This window comes from Antennarius striatus, chromosome 6 (assembly GCF_040054535.1).
Source record: "Antennarius striatus isolate MH-2024 chromosome 6, ASM4005453v1, whole genome shotgun sequence".
Taxonomy (NCBI): domain Eukaryota; kingdom Metazoa; phylum Chordata; class Actinopteri; order Lophiiformes; family Antennariidae; genus Antennarius; species Antennarius striatus.
The window spans coordinates 18,226,536-18,238,744 of NC_090781.1; the positions used below are offsets into that span (position 1 = coordinate 18,226,536).

The following is a 12,209-nucleotide window of genomic DNA, read 5'->3' on the forward strand; positions in this document are numbered from 1 at the left end:
ACAAAGCGACGCCTTGTTCAGCAGAGCTTTTTCTAATCGCAGGAAGTCAACGGCGGTGCATGGCGAGAATGTCTCCCAGCGTCAAACCCACGAAGAAGGAGGCGCGAACACACACGACATCGTTCTAGAGACAGTCGCTGTTTGTCCAGCTAACGCTGACTCGCTAACACAGGGGTGTCAACCTCATTTTCATCGAGGGCCACATCAGCTTAACGGCTGTCCTCAAAGGGCCAGATGTAACTAATAAATGTAACAAATGTAAGTCAATGTAATGTAAAATAAATCTAAATTTATTACTTATTCAAGTTACAAACATTACAGTTGTACAGAAAAACTATGTTTCTCTATTTTAACATACATCCTTTTAAATTGTTAGGTTATTGAACTCATAAATCCATCAATCAGGGATCAAACTATCAAAGAGAATAAAAAATAATAGCATCAAACACAAGTTTTTAATGAAAATTCTGTTTTTGATGAAAACGTTTTTATCAAAGTTAAAATGGGCTTCATTGCTGCATTGTGGGAAATGTAGTTTTTGGTCAAAGCACATCTTTGACCTAGTCATATTTAGACTTTTTTATGCTCTCATGAGCCACATCAAATGATGTGTAGGGCCACATTTGGCCCCCGGGCCATGAGTTTGGCACTTGGCTCTAACAGGAGATGCAGAACATGTTAAGTCATGTCCTGACATGAATGTGTGACGTCTTCTTTGCATTCCTATTCTCGCCTCCTCGTCTGTTTTGTTGCCCGGCAGCCTGTTTCCAGACAGGTCTGTTGTCGTTTTCTATCTTTGCTGGGAGAAGCCGTTCTAAACTTTACAGTCGTAAAGGGCTGCATGAATAAATAAACTTCTCAGAGTCAAATGTGGTTCTTCCACTCCGGTGCAATGGAGCATCATCCAATCCATCTGTTTTTCCTTCAGCTGCCTCCCGCTAAGCATCCTAACAGTGAATTAATTGTTCGTCTCTCGTCACTGCTGCATTTTTAATGAAAAAGTTCAAGGACTAAACTGTTTTTTTTTTTCTTTATGCATTTTCTCCACCGCAGAGGAGGCCGAGTTTTCACCCGCGAATGTTTATTTGTGTTTTATCAGGATTACACGGAAGAAACTGCCGGTAAAATGTTCACAACTGGGTCAGACGGGCAACACAACAGGTTTGGATTGTTTTATTTTTTTGCTGTTGATCAGAGAGATTTCAGTTTAATCCTCCAGATCTACGCATAAATGGGAAATGCATTGTGGGATTCATCCGTTGCTATGGCGTCTGAGTCTTAAGCTGAATGGCGTCCACTCTACCTCCTCCTGATACAGCATTAACACTTCACCTTGGGTCTGAACCCAAAATTTCTCCAATAGAACTACTTCCATGTTTTCAATGGATGCTTGAGTAAAAAATGGATCTATGGCCAACACACACACATAAACACACACACACACACACTGCTGCACACGTGTCATCTGTACGGATGCATTAACACGCATCAAACATGCATCAGATGTTAAGCACACATAATGGACCGTGAACTCCCGTCTGCACGCAGTTAATAATAACCAAGATGGAGCGTCTGGGAACGTTCCGGCCTCGTGCGTTAGCGTGTTAGCGCGCTAACAGGTTCTATATGTGAACACCTGAGCTTTCAGAGACAGAAGGTGAGCTGAAGAGGATCTGCCTCCTACAGATGCTCTATTTAGAGGGGAGGTTGAACTCGTTTCAACACAAGGACGATTTTAAGCAACGTGGCCTCCAATAAACAGGAAGTTGAACTGCTAAGTCACACATGTGATGGGGAAAAAAGACAGCACAGGAAGTTACGTTTGCCCTCATCTTTAAAACGGACCTTTACTTTGAAAAGTTCTGCTTGAGGACGACGGCCGAGAATGACGGCGGACTTCCCTCCAGATAAGACCGTGGATCAGATAGAGGACACTCTGACTCTACCCCAAACAGATTGTGTCTGCTTCCATCTGATAGCAGATGGGCTTCCATTACTCAGAAACATTTCAGACTAGCAGAGACCGCAAACCCAGATAAGACAGATACTGGTCCCAGAGGTCTGTTCTGTGGGACACAGTGATGTAAAGTCCATCAGGTCCTGATCATATCCAACACGTTCCATCAGAACCAGAACCAGACCTTACACAGAGCAGGTTCTGAACACTTCTATCAGCTTGTTCATCTCTTACCTTTCTGTCATCTGTTGGTCAGATCAGCCCTTCTTGACACCTGGAGGAAAAACACAAATGAATATTTTAGGATAATCACATAAAAACCCAAAACAAAAACTATATAAATTGTTCATTTTCAATAAGATTTAGTCACAAATTTTTCAACTGACATTTCTTCCTTTGTGTTAAAGAGTGTTTGAGTCCATTTCTCAAAGATGATACCGACTTATTAGAAATTCTTAATATGACAACCCCACTGTGCACTGGCGTCATGCCCAGAGTGTCCCCTGCTTCACGCCCCCGGTCAGTTGGGATAAGTTCCATCGCCCCATAACCCGTGACGGCGGTAGAAGCGGGTTTGAAGATAAATGAATGACTGAATAATATGACATAATTCAATGCAAGAGTCATGTGACTCGTGGAGTTTTAATGTCCAACAGGAAGAAGTTGCATCCCGCTGTGTAGAAAACCCCCCCCAAAACAAACAGGATTCATTTTATAGTTTGCAACAAATTGACTGAATTCTTTTCAGCGTTTCTAACATTCTAGAAAAAGGAACAGAGGATGGAGGAGAAGGAGAGGACTCCGTGAGTCAGACGTGACGTTCCGACGTACAGCAGAACCCACTGAGTCATCACCACTCCGGAGCTCATCCCGTCGCTCGGCGCTGGCACTAAACCGCGACCTAAGACTAAGAACCGGCGCTCGGCTGAAGTAAACGGATTCAATGTAAAGACGCAGAGGCAGCTGACAAATAGATGTCATCACAGAGGAGACGCAGAACATGGAGGCAAAAAAAAACAGCAGAATAAATTACCGGGATGAGATTTGTTCCATCTCCATGTCCTCGCGTCTGACAGATGACTTCCAAACAGGAGGAGAGAACAGGAGCGTGTTATGAGGAGATGGAGGGCAAAGATGCTACGAGACAGTAACTCCAAAAAAACCCCTAAAAGACTAAAAATAGATCGATCAATCAGCTTTGAATCCCGACCTCGCTGTTTTCTAGCGGCGTCCTCTCCACGTCTGACTGCGGATTACGAGACGCTTTTTTCCCCAGGTTGACAGGATTTTAAACTTGATAGAGTTGGTTGTGTTCAGGAAGGAGCAGGGTTCAGATCGATGAGGTGAAGGTCAGGTTGAGGTCACCATTTACATTAACCGTAAAGTGAACTGTCTTACAATCCAATGCTCTGTATAGCAATGCATTATGGGAGGGAAAAAAAAAGTGATTACATCACACCAGAATCTGTCAGTCAGGTCCATGTCGACCATATTTGGAGCCGGCGACTCAATGTCAGATGTTTAACTACAAGCTCAGTTGGCTACTTCTGATCGTAGGGCTGAGAAATAACGAATAAAGTTAGATTCAAACACCGGCTGCGGGTTCTTAACGCGATAACCGTTAGCGTGTCGAGATCCGGGGTGACGCGCCTTTGCTGATGCTGAGGCCCTTCAGCGGATGGCGGAGCAATGGCGGTGAGTGCTCTGTGAACTTCAAGCGGACTTTGATGCTAAAAGGGGGGGGGGGGGTTCTGCAAGGAGGTATGGATTCAAGGGGGAGCTAATAGTCTATTATTGTGTGGTTTTCTTTTTAAAAGTTGCTATATGGGCTAATGGCATACAGTAGGCGAAGTTTTTATGCTGATGACGGTGTATAGTTTCAAGTAAAGAAGTAAACAACAGAAGTGCTGAGACATGAATGTATTAGCATTAGGAGCAGCAGGCTACGTCAAACAGATACACACACACACACACACACACACGCTGGATGAACACATCACGTGTGTGTCCACGTGTACGCATGACAGCGACACCATCGCCAGGAAAGGGGTGTTTTTACCTGACGTGCTTGAACCTGAGAAATAAGTAGTTCCACTCGGACAAAAAACATCACAACTCCACACACACACACACACACACACACACACACACACACAAACACACACACACACACACACACACACACCTGGAGGAGCTGAGCATGGATGCATCTTCAGATGGTGGAATAAGAGCGACGGGGTCATCAGGATGTCGTTCCTGTGGGCCAATGAAGACCGAGTGCTTTTTTTCAGCGAGAGGGAAATCAAAATATTTTATCTGCGCCATCGCTGTGTTTTGGGTGTTACTTCCTGTTTCATGGTGTCATGTCGTTTTGTTTTGCCCCATCGTTTCTAGTTGTCATTCCCCCCCTCCTCTTTTGAGTGTCTGACTGTTTTGCCACCTGTTTCTCCTCGTGTCTGCCCTTGGATTTTTCCACTATAATTGTTCAGGAAACACTGAATCCAAATATGACACATAACCAAAACCATGAGCTAAAACAGGCAAAAAAGGTCCTGCAGACTTGCAGATATGGGTGTGTGGAGGCAACAAAAATAAAAACAACACACACACACACACACCCAAGTTAAAGAGCAGTAAACCAATCCCTTGCAAACACCGAGTCACATGACGGAAGGACACAACTGTGACTCATTACAGTTATTGTGGTGTCGCAGCAGCCGGTCGCTCTGCACCGCTGCTCATCATCACACCCCTCGCATCTTCATCACACCTCCAGCGATCATCATCATCTGTGGATGTTATGAAGCAGCAGAAACACACAGATTCAGATGAAGGTGCGTGACACGCCTTCAGACACACAGCTGCACAAACGTTCTCATGGTGCGCCTCCGCTCAAACCCGATGCACCATCAGTCGGGCAAAAAGGCCCGACTGATGGAAATGACACAACAGTTGTCTCGACAACTCGGTGGATTGAAACATCTGCAGAGACATCTGGAGCGTTTACACACTATCGCCCCCTGCTGGTATGGAGCAGAATCGCTTCTAAGGCTCCAGTTTTGATGAAAAATATGAGGTAGATCCGAAAAACCGCTGATGCAACAACAGATCTGAGGGACGGATATTGACAGAACCACAGGTGGGGGTCGGTTGGACCTCCTGCTGTGAGTTCATCTTGAAATGGAGCGCATGAGTCAAACAGCAGCGAGCCGAGGGAGGGAGGTGTGACGCAGGAGGAACCGAACCAGTCAGGCTGGTTTATATCACTGCTTCCAGCGTGGAAAAGAAACCCCACCAGTGATCGTATAACCAGACCCAACTCACGCCAGCGGGTGGGGGGAGCAGACATGAATACGTTGCTTTACCTTTCACTACAGAGAGATATAAAAGTGCAGTCATTAAAACGTGATGGATTTGGGCTCTAAAGCCGTCTGAACAGCGGCTGCAGAGCAGCATCCACCAGACCCAATTACACCGACTCTGACTGACTCCCCTGAATGTCACCGGCTGGCTGCTTTTTATTCAGGCCCCTGTTTTCATGCCCTTCATGTCACCTGTGTGAAATAGATGTTACAGCCTCAGTCTGCATTCACACCTCCTCCTCCTCCACCTCCACCTCCTCCACCTCCCGTCCTCTCCTGTCTTCGTCTCTCCTCCCCGTTCAGTTTGCACCATGGCTGCAGGAACTAATGGCCCCCGTCTCCCTCGCCGTCTGTGTTGGTCTCTTTTTGATGCTAACCCTCTTCCCTCCGTCGCTAATAACTTGTGATGAATGCAGCCTGATGCCATGTGAATTTGCATTCATCGCCTGTGCGCACACACAAACACACACACACACACACACACACACACACACACACACACACACACACACACACACACACTTCCTGTTATCTACTCCCTCCCCAGCACGCCTCCCCCCTCTGACACGAGGAGTTCATTGGAGCGTCTTCCTGTCAGCTGAGACTGTGCTGCACGACGGTGAGTCTGCAGACACACACCACGAGCTGCAGCATACACACACACACACACACACACACACACGCACACACGCACACACACGCACACACACACACACACACACACACACACACACACACACACACACACACACAACAAACATGCAGCCTGTTTAAGGGAAAGGTAGATGCTTGTTGTTTGTCTGTGTTGGTTAGAGACTTCTCTGTGTGTGCATGTGTGTGTGTGTGCGTGTGTGTGTGCGTGTGTGAGTCAGAGAAGCCGGTCCATGCCCTCGGTGGGTTTGAGAGCAGCCATGCATTCATGTGTGTGTATGTGTGTGTGCGTGTGTTGTGTGTGTGTTTGAGAGAGAGAACCCTCTGAATCATTTATGAAGTGCTCTCTGACACACACACACACACACACAAACACACAAACACACACACACACACACACACACACACACACACACACACACACACACACCGGTTCTTCATCTCCATTGGCATATGCCAGTTTGCGAGTGTGTATAAATGTATTTGTGGAGTGTGTGAATGAGTCTTTATGCTTTCAAGGGTGCAGATGTGATTGTGCACAGTTGCATCTAAATGCATGTGTGTGTGTGTGTGTGTGTGTGTGTGTGTGTGTGTGTGTGTGTGTGTGTGTGTGTGTGTGTGTGTGTGTGTGAGTGTGTGTGTGTGTGTGTGTGTGTGTGTGTGTGTGTGTGTGTGCAGCTGATCAGAGCGGTACCCTCCAGCAGCGGCCGGATCAGAGTGAGTTGGCGGTGCAGAGCAGGGAGCAGCGATCAGGAGGAGAAGCTCAGTCGTGATCTGAAGGATCTGAACTCGACTGGACTCAGAGACACGCCCACAGACACGCCCACAGACACGCCCAGGTCACCGATCAGGGGTCATTCTGCTGAAAGTGGAGCCAAGCTTTGATACATCTGTTGTTTTTGATATTTTCAGACTGACTGGTTGCAGGTATTGGGATTGATCATCTTTGTTTATGGATTAGATGATTGCATCATCAGAAGGTTATCGGCACATCCAGCCTGGATTCTGTCCCACGACCACTAGTCCTCCATTACCATTAGTTTAATCAACAAATACAGAGAATTTATTATGGTGGAATCAAAGGTCCCTAACCCCAAACCCCAACCCAAATCCCTAACCATTAACTCTTTACCCCGAACCCAAACCCAACCCCTGACTCTTAATCCGAACTCAACCCTAACCCCAAAATCCTAATCCGAACCCTTAGCCCTAACTCAACTCCTAAAATTAACCCTTTACCCCTAGCCCTAGCTTTAATCCAAACCCTAACCCAAACTCTAACTTCAGCTTACCCCTACCTTAAGCTGAACCTTTAACCATAAACCCTAACCCTCACCCCTAATTTGAACCATAACTCCTACCCCTTAACTCAGACCCATAACCCAAACCCCTTTACCCAACCCAAGACCTTACCCTGACCCAAACTCTAAGCCGAATCTATAACCTGAACCCCTAACCCGGAACCCTTACCCCTGACTTGGACCTATAACCTAAACTCTACCCTTAACACAAGAACAAATAGTTGACACGGCACTGCTGACGCGCATGATGTTCTGAATAAATGCTGACAGTCAATAAGAGCTTGCATTTCATTTGAGTGACTCTGGAATCAATCACTGGATTGAAAAGGTCACGTCAGGAAGACGAACACATCACCCCTCCTGATGAGACCGGACCCCCCCCTGAGAAATAACATGGGCTGCGTTTCTCACGATAAATAACAGACAAGACTTCAACACGGCTGTGATCACTGTTGTTAAAAGTCAAATAACATAGGTCTGGAATGCAGTAATAAATCCATCAAGAATAAAAGTGAAAGATGTTCTGAAGGCATCAAACCTCAAGTTTCCCCAGAAACGCCATCTGAGAAAATTTAAAGGAGGGAATAAACACAGCGCAGCAAAACACGCCTGACCTTTCCTTTCCTGTTATCGCCCTCGAAGAAATGTCACCCTCTCAGGATTAAACCGGGGCTCAGCATTCAGGGCTGTAATAATGATGCTGACGGGGGTCGGAGGTCCTTCTGCTTTAACCACACATTCAATTAACTCCTAACGTAACAGAGGGGCGGATTAAAACACGAAACGATCAATGTGTCAGGAAAAACATCCACTCAGGTGTGTTGGACACAAATTGGAACCGAGGACTCGTTTGTATCTGGGACCGTGAGGTGGCCCTGAAGGCATGGAGAGCGAGAGAAATTGAGTTCCAGGAGCTAACGGTGATGTTAGCGTGGAATGAAAGGTATCCCATTGGATGCTAATGTCTGCTTGGAACGCTCAAAGCTTTAGCAGAGACACTTTCTGTCCGAGAGGTGCGGGCCAGGAGGGAGCCCGAACATCCGCAGGGAAACAGTCGGAGAGGAGGCATCAGGATGGGAAGGTGAGAAAGATTCCACAAGGAGGTTTTCCTCGGTAACTAATGGCGTGTGTCACATTTAAATATAAAACATGTTAGCGAAGAAGCCGCAGGGAGGCGGCGGGGAGGTGAAGATTGCTTTGCTGCCCATAATTTAACATAATATGCCGTATGGTGGTCCTCCATTAGAACCTGATGTATGCAGCGCCGGCTCAAATCACAACGCACACGACGCACAACCGGGTAGCGGCGTCCTGATCCACCCGTGACGAAACCGCCACAGGAGCGTCGGAATCAATATCTATTTGTAGTAGCCTGCACAAAGTCAAGAGCAGGACATGGCGGAGCGTCGGCGGACACCAGCGCGACTCAAGGTGAGGCTTAAAAAGGGAAACCGGAGACTAGGATGTAGGTGACCCCACATTTCTATCACGTAGAGTAAATGGGAATATGGGCCAGCCTCGCCAGAATCTGCCCTGGAAAAGCTGGTACACCCCCGCTTATTGAACCCAGCAGGGGCTATGGGACGTCCCAAGAGATCCCGATGTAAGCCAGAGGGGACGAACATGACTAAAGCCAGGAAGTGGTAGCTATAAATGTGACAGGAAATAGGAAACCCAAATGTGTGAATGCACGAGGGATTACTGTATTTTTGTTACTGTCACATGAATTATTCCCAGGTTTTGGTCCCTGATCGCCAACTAGCAGTCGTTGTGCTTTTATTTTGAAATCTGTAACACATGAAAGCAGTGCGGCATCCACGCAGGTAGACAGGAAGTGGAAACACGGCCTCTTCATCGATGGAAGGTGATGGATGCATCAGAGGTAATGCTAAAGAACTCCACCCCCCGCTAGACGGGCTCATATTGCTGGGATATTTCAGTCTCCGTAATCTGATCGCCACGGCAACAGCGCGATGCATCTATATATGTAAAGAAAGTTTTTTAAAAAAAAACAATACTGCAAATGGAATCAATGCACCGACCCAAAGAAAGATGAGAATAAATGACTTGTCTTTTGTTGTTGGGTTCTATCTTGATGGGGGGGGGGCGGGGGTAGTAGTGGGGGTGGTCTAATGAGCCTCAGGCTCGGTGTGACGGCGAGTTCATTCTATTTGTGTACCGGGTCGGATATGTAGAAGAAATCCAAGCCTGCGGGCGTCTCCATGGGCGCTACACCTCAACCGGCTAAATCCTTTAACTGATTGAAAGATCCCTACCAGCCCCCCCGACTACCACCCAACACCCCCTTCACCTGGGTCCCACAAAACAGAAGGATTTTCCTTCCGTCTGAACTTTCATCCTCCCTGTTGGATGGAAATTTACACAACAGGATTGAGGGTGGGGCGGGAGCGAGCGCTGAAAGACTTTAGAGCTGAAAATTACAGCAAAAGTTCAGAAATTTTTTTTTTAATCTGTTAAAATGTCTCAAAAAATTTATTATAATAATTTGGAATAAACTCTTTAAATTTGAATAATTTGTCTATATGTAAATGTGCGATTCTTGTTTTTTTTATTCAATTAAAATACAAAAAAATGATTTTATAATTTGTATGAAAGAACATTTTTTTTCTACTCTTCCAGGGACCGGATGAGACAACACATCGGAGTCCAGTCCTCCTCCTCACAGCGGCATCCAGCCTCAAGGGCCTCTGGGTAATATGAGCAGTCTTGTACAAAACACACGCCACCTAGGGACCCCCCCCCCCTACGCTTCCCCGCACTTCCTGCTCCCCCCACCCTCAGTCAATGAGCCAAATCAATGCCCATTTGTCCCGTCACCACCCCTCGTTTTGGTGCCATTTTCTCTGCATTTTCTCCTCCTCCTCCTCCCTTTTCCTCACAGGTTCCTTCCCCCTCTCTCTTTCTGTTGTATTGTCATCCTCCTCTTCATCAATCAATGACAAAAGTTCCAACATCTCATCCTTTCTTAAGGCATCACAAAAAAAAAAAAAGAATGGCGGCGGATTGAAGAGGTGTCAGAAGAGAGGAGGAGAAGAGATGGAGGGGAGGTAAACGGTGGGTGAGGAGGGTTAAACGCTCACCTGAACACACAAAACGTTTTCTCCCCCCCAATCGGCCCGTCGACATTAAGCTGTTGGGTAATTTTCTGGTTCGGATAGCAGCGAGGCTAGTCGGGAAATTAGCATATAGAGAAGAGAGGGAGGAGGGAAGAGGGAGGATGGGGGGGGGGGCGGTCAACAAGAGGTGAGGGGGTGAGAAATGATTTCATTTCATCGGACGTTTCACCTGCCCGTCAAGAACACCCCACAGAACCGTGGAAGGAAATTTAAATCAGACGATCAGAATATTCTCCATGGAAACCAGAGGCGTCACCTGTTCGCCAGGTACGTATGGTAGCATCACTAGCATGTGTGTGTGTGTGTGTGTGTTCAAGAGGCCCTTATCTCTCTGTATTGTACTCTGAGGCTCTGCTCTGCATTCCCCCTCCCCTCCACGAGCAGCGCTGGCCGCTCATGAATCCTAATGCGCTTCTGGAAGCGGCGGCGATGATCCCGCCTGCAGGAGCGTGTGCCTCTCGCCGCCACCGGGATTATCAGATGAATCATATGGTCCAGGCGCTTGATAATAACAAGAGATGTTCCCGTGGTCTGTGGCGTCCCGCCAGGAAGCGCGTGATTCACGGCACGGACGGACGGATATAACCCACGCCGTGGTTTCCCCTCCACGGCGTGGGCCCAGCCTCCTCGCCGTCCAGGAGTGAGAACAGATGTTCAGATTCAGGTAGAGGACGTGATGAAGACTCTTAAAGCAACACGTCAACCCACACCTGTGGGTCCAGGTTAAAGGCGTGGCGATCCCCTCGTGGGCCAATGGCGCGGCTCGTTTCCATAAAAGGAGACTGTTCCTCTCGGTTTCTTCCGTTTTGGCGTTGAGGGGTTTAATTAGTGTTATTAATTTATTATCTCTTCTGAGTGCTTTTGTCGTATTTTAGCCGTTTCTGGAGTCGTTTGCTGCACAGCTTGCATCCTTTGAATCATTCCCCGCCATCATTTCATCTCTTAATAATGAATCACCCCCGACTGTCGGCGCGGCGAAGATTGATGGCGGGCGTTTGGGACCAGCTGATCATCAGGAATTTGTGAGAATACATTAAACTAAGGGGAAGTTTCCTGTGACTCTGTGGCGGGGGGGGGGGGGTGCGGGGGGGGGTCAGGGGTGGTTAGGAATCATTCTGACCCGGATGGAAGCTGCTGACGCGGCGTGGCGGCGTCCTGCTGACCCCGTTGACCTCTCAGACCGGGTTTAGCTGGAAACCAGGTTCCCGCTGCTAATGGACGGGTTTAATTTATCCTGACCGGAAAAGAGATCCATGTCAGCAGTTGTCACTTATTGACTGGTAAGCTGTGTGTGTGTGTGTGTGTGTGTGTGTGTGTGTGTGTGTGTGTGTGTGTGTGTGTGTGTGTGTGTGTGTGTGTGTGTGTGTTCATAGGGATGAGATCACACGTTGACATGCTGCCGGTTCTCTTTCACATAACTATCAGGTCGTTATTGAAGCGAACAAGACACGGATGGTTGGTAGAGATTGAGGTTGCCACAGGTTTAAATAAAGGTATTTATTGATGATATTGATTGTGTGGTTGCCACGGCAATGAAGAAAAGAAAAAAAATCAGGTTAAGACAAGAACAACCCTGTTTGAATAATGTGTTGGTTTCAGTCGGCATTTGATTGGATTTGTTTCCAGTTGGCTTTTAAATGCCCCCCCCCATCCCCACACCACACACACACACACACACACACACACACACACACACACACACACACACACACACACACACACATACACACACACAAGCACATTTGCCGTTGTTTCGGGAGTAGCGGACCGAGACAATGAACGTTTTTTTTCATTGTGTTTT

The 12,209-nt window shown here is 47.2% G+C and overlaps 1 protein-coding gene across 5 annotated transcripts in view; it reads right to left on the bottom strand.

Moving 5' to 3' along the window:
- Positions 1–12,209, bottom strand: part of si:cabz01090165.1 (uncharacterized protein LOC100333421 homolog) — a 136,238-nt gene that overhangs the window by 106,633 nt on the left and 17,396 nt on the right. For 4 of the 5 annotated variants that reach the window (XM_068317745.1, XM_068317742.1, XM_068317743.1 and 1 more), the window contains exon 2: positions 2,192–2,231. The gene's annotated coding sequence lies outside the window, so the exon portion shown is untranslated. Of the gene's footprint in view, positions 1–2,191; positions 2,232–4,142; positions 4,262–12,209 lie in introns of those variants that run through there. The other variant, XM_068317744.1, reaches the window with a different exon arrangement.